Raw genomic sequence first — 8,869 nt, 5'->3', positions numbered from 1 at the left:
TATCCTGAACGGAGAGGGTTGATGTAAATTAAATGCAAATTTAATGCAGATGAATAATAATGAGTGCAAATTGATGCAAATGAATGCAAAATTAATGCAAGTGGGTGCATATACATGCAAAATGAGAGATTTGTTTATCCTTCCTGCATATAGGATGTTTTGAGGTAAAGATAAATTTTCAAAAAAAAATGCCCCAGTGTAACTAGGGAGGAAGATTTTAAAAAAAAGAAGGATAATTGATGAATAAGGCGACAAGCTTCTTGACTGAGAGACGTCCTCAAGATCATTCCTCACAAGAGACACATTGTGAAAAGGAAGGAGAAACAAATAAGATGGCGCCAAGCTATTGGAAAGTTTGATGAATTTATTGATGCTTTAAAATCAAGGAAAGAGAACTAGATTACATTATACTTTCGAAATAATAAAAGCAAGATGAGAAATAAGAAAGTGCCGACATTGTCAGCTTCTAGAATGATTGTGGAAAAAGCTTAGTCAGGATGACTGGTCCTCCTTTTCATCTTCAACGAGGAACTTCTTGTCAATGCAGTCTTGAACAATGTTCTTAAGGACGAAACAATTTTTTGTATCATGCCCTACTACTCGATGAAACTTACAAAATTGTTCTTTGAATCTGCTCATAGTTGCTGGTGGATCAGCGACTTTAGGCAAACAGACAATGTCTTTCGCAAGCATATATTCCAGGATACTCTCGAGTGTCTGATCCATAGGAGTGAATTCTTGATCAGTGCTCCAATCCTTGCGCTTTGGTTTTTCCTGGTCTTTCTCCTTATGCTGAGGGCTAGATTAGAGAGGTTTATCGTTGTTGACATCCTTCCCCTTTTGCCTTTTTAATCTCTCCAAACTGTTACCATGGTTATTCTTGTTGCCTTTGCTATTATTAAAAGATTTGGCCGAAAAAGTGAAGTGAGCCTTCTTTTTGGCATCTTGACTGTTTCTTGCAATGGTAATGCCTTCATAGACCCCATTCTCCATTCCCATCTCGAGCCATTCGGCTTGTTCAATGAGTTCAATGAAAGTCTTGGAGGGTGAGGTAGAGATGAGACTCCTCAAAGGCTGTGAAAAGTTGTTCAGGATAATTTGGAGTGCATGCCCCTCTGAAATCAGGCTCCTCATTTTATTGCAGGTCTCTCTCCATCTGCGAATGAAGTCCCTGGCTTTTTCACTATCTCTCTGCTTTAGATTACAAAGGTGATTTAACGTTGGTAGCGCTTTAGTGTTGAACAAAAATCGCTTAATGAATAGGTTGACCACCTTATCAAACTCTCGTAGTTCGATTGGATTGATATGCTTGGAGTACCACTTGGCGGCGGTGCCTTCCAAGCTGCGAGGAAAACATCTGAACAATGCACGATTGTCTCTTCGGAACCGATTGCGTTCCGCAAAAAACATAGCCAGGTGTGCCTTGGGATCGCCAGTCCCATCAAATTTGACAAATTTACGAGGGAGATCCTCTAGGTTGTCATCTCCTTCCAAGCCATCATAGAAATCCTCACTCGTGAATATTTTCTTGCCTTTATCCCGAACCTGCAGATCTTTGACCATCTTGGCCATTTCCTTCAATTGAGCTTGTAGTGGTTCTTCTATTGCTTGGACCTTTGGTTTGCGAGTTGCTTCCTGAATGATCTCGCATTCTTTCTCAATATCATCTTCGTCTGAAGTATCTTGAACATCTTGGTTGATTTCTTGGCCACACGATCTCTAATTCTCTGACTGGATGGATTTTTGTCCGAGCTGGTGCCAGCCTGCTCACTCATCATCTTCTTCATCATTTTTTGAAACATTGCATACATCGGAGGGTCGATGCCGTCATCTTCTGGTTGCTCTTGGTCTCTGACTGACCTCGATGAATTCATCTCTCCTTCTGATGTTGATGAGTAGCTAATACGCTGCGATGATGTTTTCCTTCCGGACCTTGTCTGAACCATCAAATGTTATGAAGGCTCTCTTGTGTCTCTTTCCCTTTCTTTGCAGAACTCTTGTGTCCCTTTTTCTTTCTCTTTCTTTGCAGGACTCTGCAGGGCAAAGACATGATTAGATTTTGAGGAAATTTTTTGGATTTTTGGAAGAAAATATTGAGGAAAATATGGTAGACCATTGGAAGATTATCCCATTACTAGGGATTGAGTCATTGCAGAAATCACGATAATTGTGTTGTTAATCTTTGCAAGAGAAATGAACAACAAAAAATGTGCTTTGTTACCTAGGCGAGGTCGTCAAACCATGGTAGAAAGGGAGGAAATTTTATTGAAGAGAGAAAAATATGATTTTATTGATCTTGACAAAGAGGTGGAGGACAAACGATTTGCCACCATTCATAATAGTCGGCAGACACTTTAGGACCAGAAAAGAATTTAAGAGTAACAAAGGAATCTCAGCCGTAGCGGGCAGAATGATATGCCCCGGACCATTGTATAGAGGTGAAGTCAAATTCGGCCATAGCTCTTGATAGTAGCCGAGTCTCAATGTACTGCTGCCTCTAGGAGAACTGCCGAACACATCGCCCCAATTGATAATAAGTGCAGAAGAATGGCCCCAGTAACTTGAATCGCTTGCCATAAGCATAAGTGTATCTGGGAGGGGATAAATGTCGATCAAAGTAGTCTCAGACGATGTCATCTTCTTGAATGCTATCGATCATGGACCAGTACTGTGCCACTGGAAAGAGCTCTTGACCATTGTATCAGAAAGAATTTGCTCGGGCTGAAACGTGCTGGAAGAACCAGGATTGAAGTGCGTAGATGCATCCTTCGACGAGAATAGACTCTCCAAGTATGAAACGGGTCAACCCTCGGTATAGGAAGGCGAGCGTTGCCACGGCTATGGAGAGACGGTTGGTCTGTCGACTTTCCCATCTTCTCATGAGCTGGATTGTTCTGATATCCATGTAGTTTTGTCCGTCTGGGAAGAGGGTCAATCTTACGATGCATAGAACCATTGCATTCTGAATTCTTTCTCTAGTTGTCTTTGATAGTGAGCCGACTTCGACGAATGTCCCATATTGACAGTATAACTCAAGCAGATTGATATATTCATTTCCATCCATCTGGATCAGGGGCCAAGATCGACAGCCTGTCATACGAGCTAGGGCATCTCGAGGGTCCAAATCCTTGAAATTAATCAAAAATTGATGCTCCAACGGATCTCCTGGTTGGCCAGCTGGTTCTGGTAATCCCATAATCTCTAAAAATTCATCAATTAAAATGGTCATTTCTCCCCATGGGAACCAGAAGGTGCATGTATGTGGATTCCATCGCTCTGCCATTGCATGGATCAGGTTGCCATTTACTGTTTGCTTTCCGACTGCTGACGCCAATTCTAATCCACACTCGCTCAAATGGTCCAGGAACATAAGAGAAAAGCTTTTGAGCCATGAATAGTACCACCGGGGAATGAAAGTTCCAGTGCTAAGGGCTCGATGTTCAGGACGACCTTGTCGCACCTCGTAAGAGATATGACCTTCGGAAAAAATAGGGTCAAATTGACTAGATGTCATCAAACTGAAAAATAGAGAGAGAGACTCAGAATCAAACTTAGAAAAAATATGGGAATTTTTGAAAATTGCAAGCAGGATAAAAATGAGGTGGAAAATTCAAGATCCAGTAGAACGGAAGAATAGAAAATCACCTGGAGTTTTGAGAAAAATTAGATAGTTTGAAAAAGATCGTCCAAGGTTTGGAAGAAATAAGAGAGATACGAAAAAATAAGGATATTTGGAAATGGTCTAATATTTTGGGAAAGAATGAAAAATATGAGAAAATGAGGAAATAAGGTACATACAATCACATCCTGCACAAACACTTATGCACATACAACACTCCCTAAAAGGTTGACTCTAGATGCATCATTTTGAAAAGCAGTTGTAGGACCCTAATCCTAACTCTAGGTTCATATCATTTTTGTTTAATCCAGTTATGTCGATATACTCGAGTTGAGACTCGAAGTACGTGGCATAGAATTTCAACTCTGGTTCTAAGGTAAGGTTTCCCAACATCCTTGAGCGCCAACCGATATACTTCGAACTGTGGCCCTTAGTACGTGGTAGGGGGGGCATCAACCCAAATAAGTGGTCCAGTTGTGAGGCTTTGTCCCAAACTAGGGTTCTGGAAGAGAGCTTAGCAACGTGAAGACCGGGTAAAGATAGGTAAAAAGGGTTTAGAAAAAATGATCACATGCAAGAAATAGAAGGCTCTAAGTCCTAGAGAGATAGATTTTTTAAAACTTTTGAAGAAGCATACATTGTTTGCATTCAGATGCTAAATTGAGGAGAATTGTGTTTAGACCTAAGTCTATGTGAGCATGAAAATATCTCCTTAATATAGTCCTACCAAACCATGCCCAAGCTATATGCAATCAATGTCAGCTAGGTCAGAATCTAGGATCCTAAGTTCTCATGATATTAGAAAGCAGAAGAGCTGAATTTTTGAGAACACAGTTTTGATAATTGAACTAAGTCAAGCACACTTTTGATCAGACAAGGACAGGTCTCATCACGGTCGCCAAACCTGTAATCATCGCAAAAATTTTCCCTTTCCTATGGGAGAGAGGGGAAAGCGATCCTGCGAGTCAAACTTGACCAGAGTTTTGAAAATTATTTTGAAATACTCGCCTCCATTTTGAAAATAGCGAGAAAATTCTGAAGAATGGGATTCGACCTGTCAGTACGAGGTTCGACCGTTCCTGGCGCCTTTACCAAGGGTAATCAAACCAAGGACCAAATGTGTGTTTGACTTAGTTAAATTATCAAAATCGTGTTCTATCCTAAATGCATAGAGAATTCAGGCATGTGCTATGAAATGTTGTTAAATGTCAGTTGGGAAAACATGATGCATGCTTGGAAAATGATATCTTGAAATGGAAAATGTTTCTAAGAAAAAGATGGAAATCGATTTCTCAAGGAAACCCTGATAAAAGGATTTGAAAATCTTAAGAAAGTTTCTAAAGATTTTGAGAAAATCATGAAGGAATGAGAATCCTTAGAAAATAGTGTGAATTCTTGGGAAAAGATAGGCATTTGAATGAAAAATATTCTAACTTTGAAAATCATCTTTGAAAAATGATTGAATATTCATAGGAAAACCATTTTTTGAGAAAGGAGATCAAATCCTAAGAAATTGAAATTATGAGAAATACAACCTTAAAGACTTGAAAATTGATTTTGAATTATGGAAAAAAGTTGAGAATTTTTAGAAAACTCCTTTTAAGAATGGAATGTTCAAATCTTTGAGAAAATCACATTTTGAAGAGGTTTCAGGATAGCTTTGAGAAATCGATTTTCCTAGAACAGAATCTTTTTTATTTTATCAGAAGGAAAGCATATGATTTCATGATGCAAACTATCCTGAATGAATGAATGAATGTCTTTTTATGAAAACATCTTTTCAGAAAAATATGTAATTTTAAAATTAAACTAAGGTAAGATTACCACATATTCCGACTATGGTCGTAAATATGCTTGTAATTTACTTAGTTAATTCTAAAATATTTTGTAAAAATTGAAGATATGCAGTGAATTTTGGAAGATAGCCTAAGAGTGTAGGTTCGGTGTGACTGGTAGGAAGATGCTGAATCTGGGTCTCATCCATATTCCGACTAGGTCCGTAAATATGGACTCCACCGAGTTCATCAACTCCCTAAGAATTGGTGCACGTGTCATTCGTGTTCATCCACAGTGATTTTCAAAATAAAATGTTTGAATCACATAATCAAGATATTGCAGAAATTCAAATTATATGATATGCATCCTAATCTAAGCAGAAAAGTAAATCTCTTATTCCAAAGTTACATTATTACATCACTAAATAAAATGAAAGAAAGAAAATTGCAGATTCCGGCTCCTTCCTTTGAATGTCTCTGCCAAGCTTGAAATGAGGTTAGCTCAAATATGTGGGTTTTACCAAGGTTTTCCAATAATATCCTGAGATTATTGGACTTAGCTGGATATAAACCCGATTTTCAAACTTTCTTGATATTTGAATGATTTAAAATGATGCAAATGCAGGAAAATCAAATAATAAATAGTTTGAAATTTGGAATTGTGGTCAAAATGACCAAAATACCCCTAATATTGAGGTTATACCTTTAAAATCAAGGTTTTTAAGGAGTTTTGATAAAATTTGGGGATTCTAAAATCATGCCAAATTTGGTAGAGAGCATTCCTATACCCTTAATAACAGTATAGAATCATAAAATGCATGGAATAACATGGCCTAGATGCAAAATTTCAAAGAAAACCCTAAAATAAGCAAATTTTGCCTACTGGTACGAACCAAACATAGCATTTAACACAATAATGCCGAAATCCACTATAGAAATGTTTGATATTTTACAGGCTGCTAAAGGACATGAAAATGAACATATTTGGCTTTTACAGCTCTGGGATTTGACCTATGGTGAGTTTGGTAGCAGAGATTTAATTCTGACGGGACTGAAATCAATAGAATCTGTTGTGAAAATAGATAAAAAATGATAATTGTCCACCAAAATTTCCGAAAATTAAAAGGGAACTACTGACATGCATATAAACAACTTTAATTTGTATAGATTTATCATTTGACTAACTGGGTGAGGAATAAAAATATGACATTACATGCATAAACCAGAAGAGTAGATATAAATACCAAAACAGAAGACTAAAATAAAAAATACAAAAAGGGGATGCAGGCTATCTTCAAAATTACAAAATTTCAGAATCAAACAGGGGACATCTAGAACATAAAGTTCACTTTTTACAAATCTGGATTTGTATCTATATTCAGAGAGAACCAATTGACTTAAGTCGATCCAGAATTTTAGAGACTCAAATTAGGCTTTGACACGTGTCCCGAACTCTCAGATTGTTTTCAGGATCATAAAAAATAATTAAAACCTGATAAAATCAGGTTAAATAATAGACTCAATCCCGCGTTTATGGCATTTTTTGGATCATGAATAAGATCTCCCATGAGGGAGATATAGATTTCACAAGTTGAAACTCAATGTTCTGAATGTTTCCCAGGTCATAAAACCCGACTTGGCATTTCGAATTTTGAACCAAGCATATGAACTCAAACAATTCCAATTTTTTTCCAATTATTCGAAATAGCTATACACACATAATATGATTTTTTTGGCATTTTTGGAGAAAAATAAAAACATAAAATAACATGTGGACTGACTGCTAAAAACAAAGAATTACTAAAATGAAACAGAGTTGAAATAAACACTAAATACAACCTATTTAACTTCTAAAATATGCTAAATTGATGAAATAAAATATGAATTAAATCTAATTAATGCATGAATGTTGGAAAATCATCAAGGAAGCATGATCATACATAATATATGTCACTTTATGGGAATGGTTTGATCCATCATTCAGATGAACCCTTTCTTTAAAACGAAGAATCTATGGGATTCAGTATGTAAATTGAAGCAAGAACATTATTTCAATAGAATCAACTCAAATGGGAGCTCACCTTGTGTTCTTCTGGTATTTCTGGAGCTTCAGGTGCAAAGTTTCAGATGGGACCAAAAGGGAGCGTGGACTCAGAGAAGAAAATGAGAATTTAAAACTCAGGTTGAAATTCAGATCCAAAGAGAAAAGCTCCCCCTCCAGCTGGGCGTGGGCTAGGGTATTTATAGATTTCTGGGAGGATTTTGAAATTCAAACAGAATGAATCTGGACCCTCCATGTGGCACCATCTCAGAGGATGCCACTTTGGATTTTTTGAAATAAAATAAATGCAAATTTTGTAAATAAGGCACCTCAGCAGAATTTGAAATTTTTTGAAAAGGAATTGGCTTGATTTTCTCTGGAGGGAGCTCTAGTGTGGCGCCACCTATGTGTGGGCCCACTTTGTTATTTTATAAAGCAAATAAAATGAAAATTAGAGAGGAAAATTCTAGATTTGCGCCACCTTAATGTGGAATTTGAAATTTTGAACTTTTGTTTTTTCTGGAGGAAGCTGAGATAGACATGTGGCGCCACCTCAGGGTGTCTCTACACTGACACGTGTTAGAGGGAAGGAGCAGAGGATGCACATGTCGCCACCTTAGAAGCCTTTTGAATTTTGGTTTTGCCTTTTCCTAAAAGCAAGCTGCAGAGCGATTTTTGAGGAGAGCTCTTTTCAGAGATGACGCCACAATAAAAGGGGGGTGATTCTGCTTTTTCTGGAGAAGGGAGAGCTGGACATGTGTCGGCTGTAAGAGGAGGCATCTCTGATGGCGCCACCTCAGGCTCATTTTGAAATTTGAGCTTGGTTGGTTATGGAGGAAGGAGGGATGGCCATGTGGCGCCACCTCAGGGTGGCCCCACAGTGCCATGTGGCAAGTGAGAGAGAAACAAAGGGAGTGGACATGTGACACGTGGCATGAAATAAAGAAGATGACTGAAGACACGTGGCGTCTCCTTAAAGAGGCCCCACATTGACACATGTCAAAAGGTAAAAAAAGGAAGATGTAGGGAGGACAAGTGGAAACTAATGAAGGTGCAAGGAGGAGGACATGTGGCATCACCTCAGGGTGACCCCACACTGACACATGGCAGAGAAATAAGATGGAAGGAGAGAGAAAGTGACATGTGGTGCCACTTCTGGGTGAACTCCACAGTGACATATGGCAGAGGATGGAAGGAGAGAGAAAAGGCCAAGTGGCACCAATTCAGAGACAAGGCTCCTACATTTAAGGTTTTTTGAATTTCTGCTTTTTCTGAAGGAGGATACATATGGCGCCACCTGAGAGTGGCCCCACATTGACAAATGGAAAAATGACAGGCTGAGAGAGAATGAGACATGTGGTGTCACCTCAGGGTGATCCCACATCTAGCTCTTTATTGATTGAAAATTGGAATTGAAGGCAAAAGGTAAAACTA

The sequence above is a fragment of the Nuphar pumila genome, chromosome 9 (genome assembly GCF_984573655.1).
Source record: "Nuphar pumila chromosome 9, dmNupPumi1.hap1.1, whole genome shotgun sequence".
NCBI classification, from domain to species: Eukaryota; Viridiplantae; Streptophyta; class Magnoliopsida; order Nymphaeales; family Nymphaeaceae; genus Nuphar; species Nuphar pumila.
The sequence above is the reverse complement of the archived record's forward strand: the minus strand, read 5'-3'. Positions refer to the sequence as shown.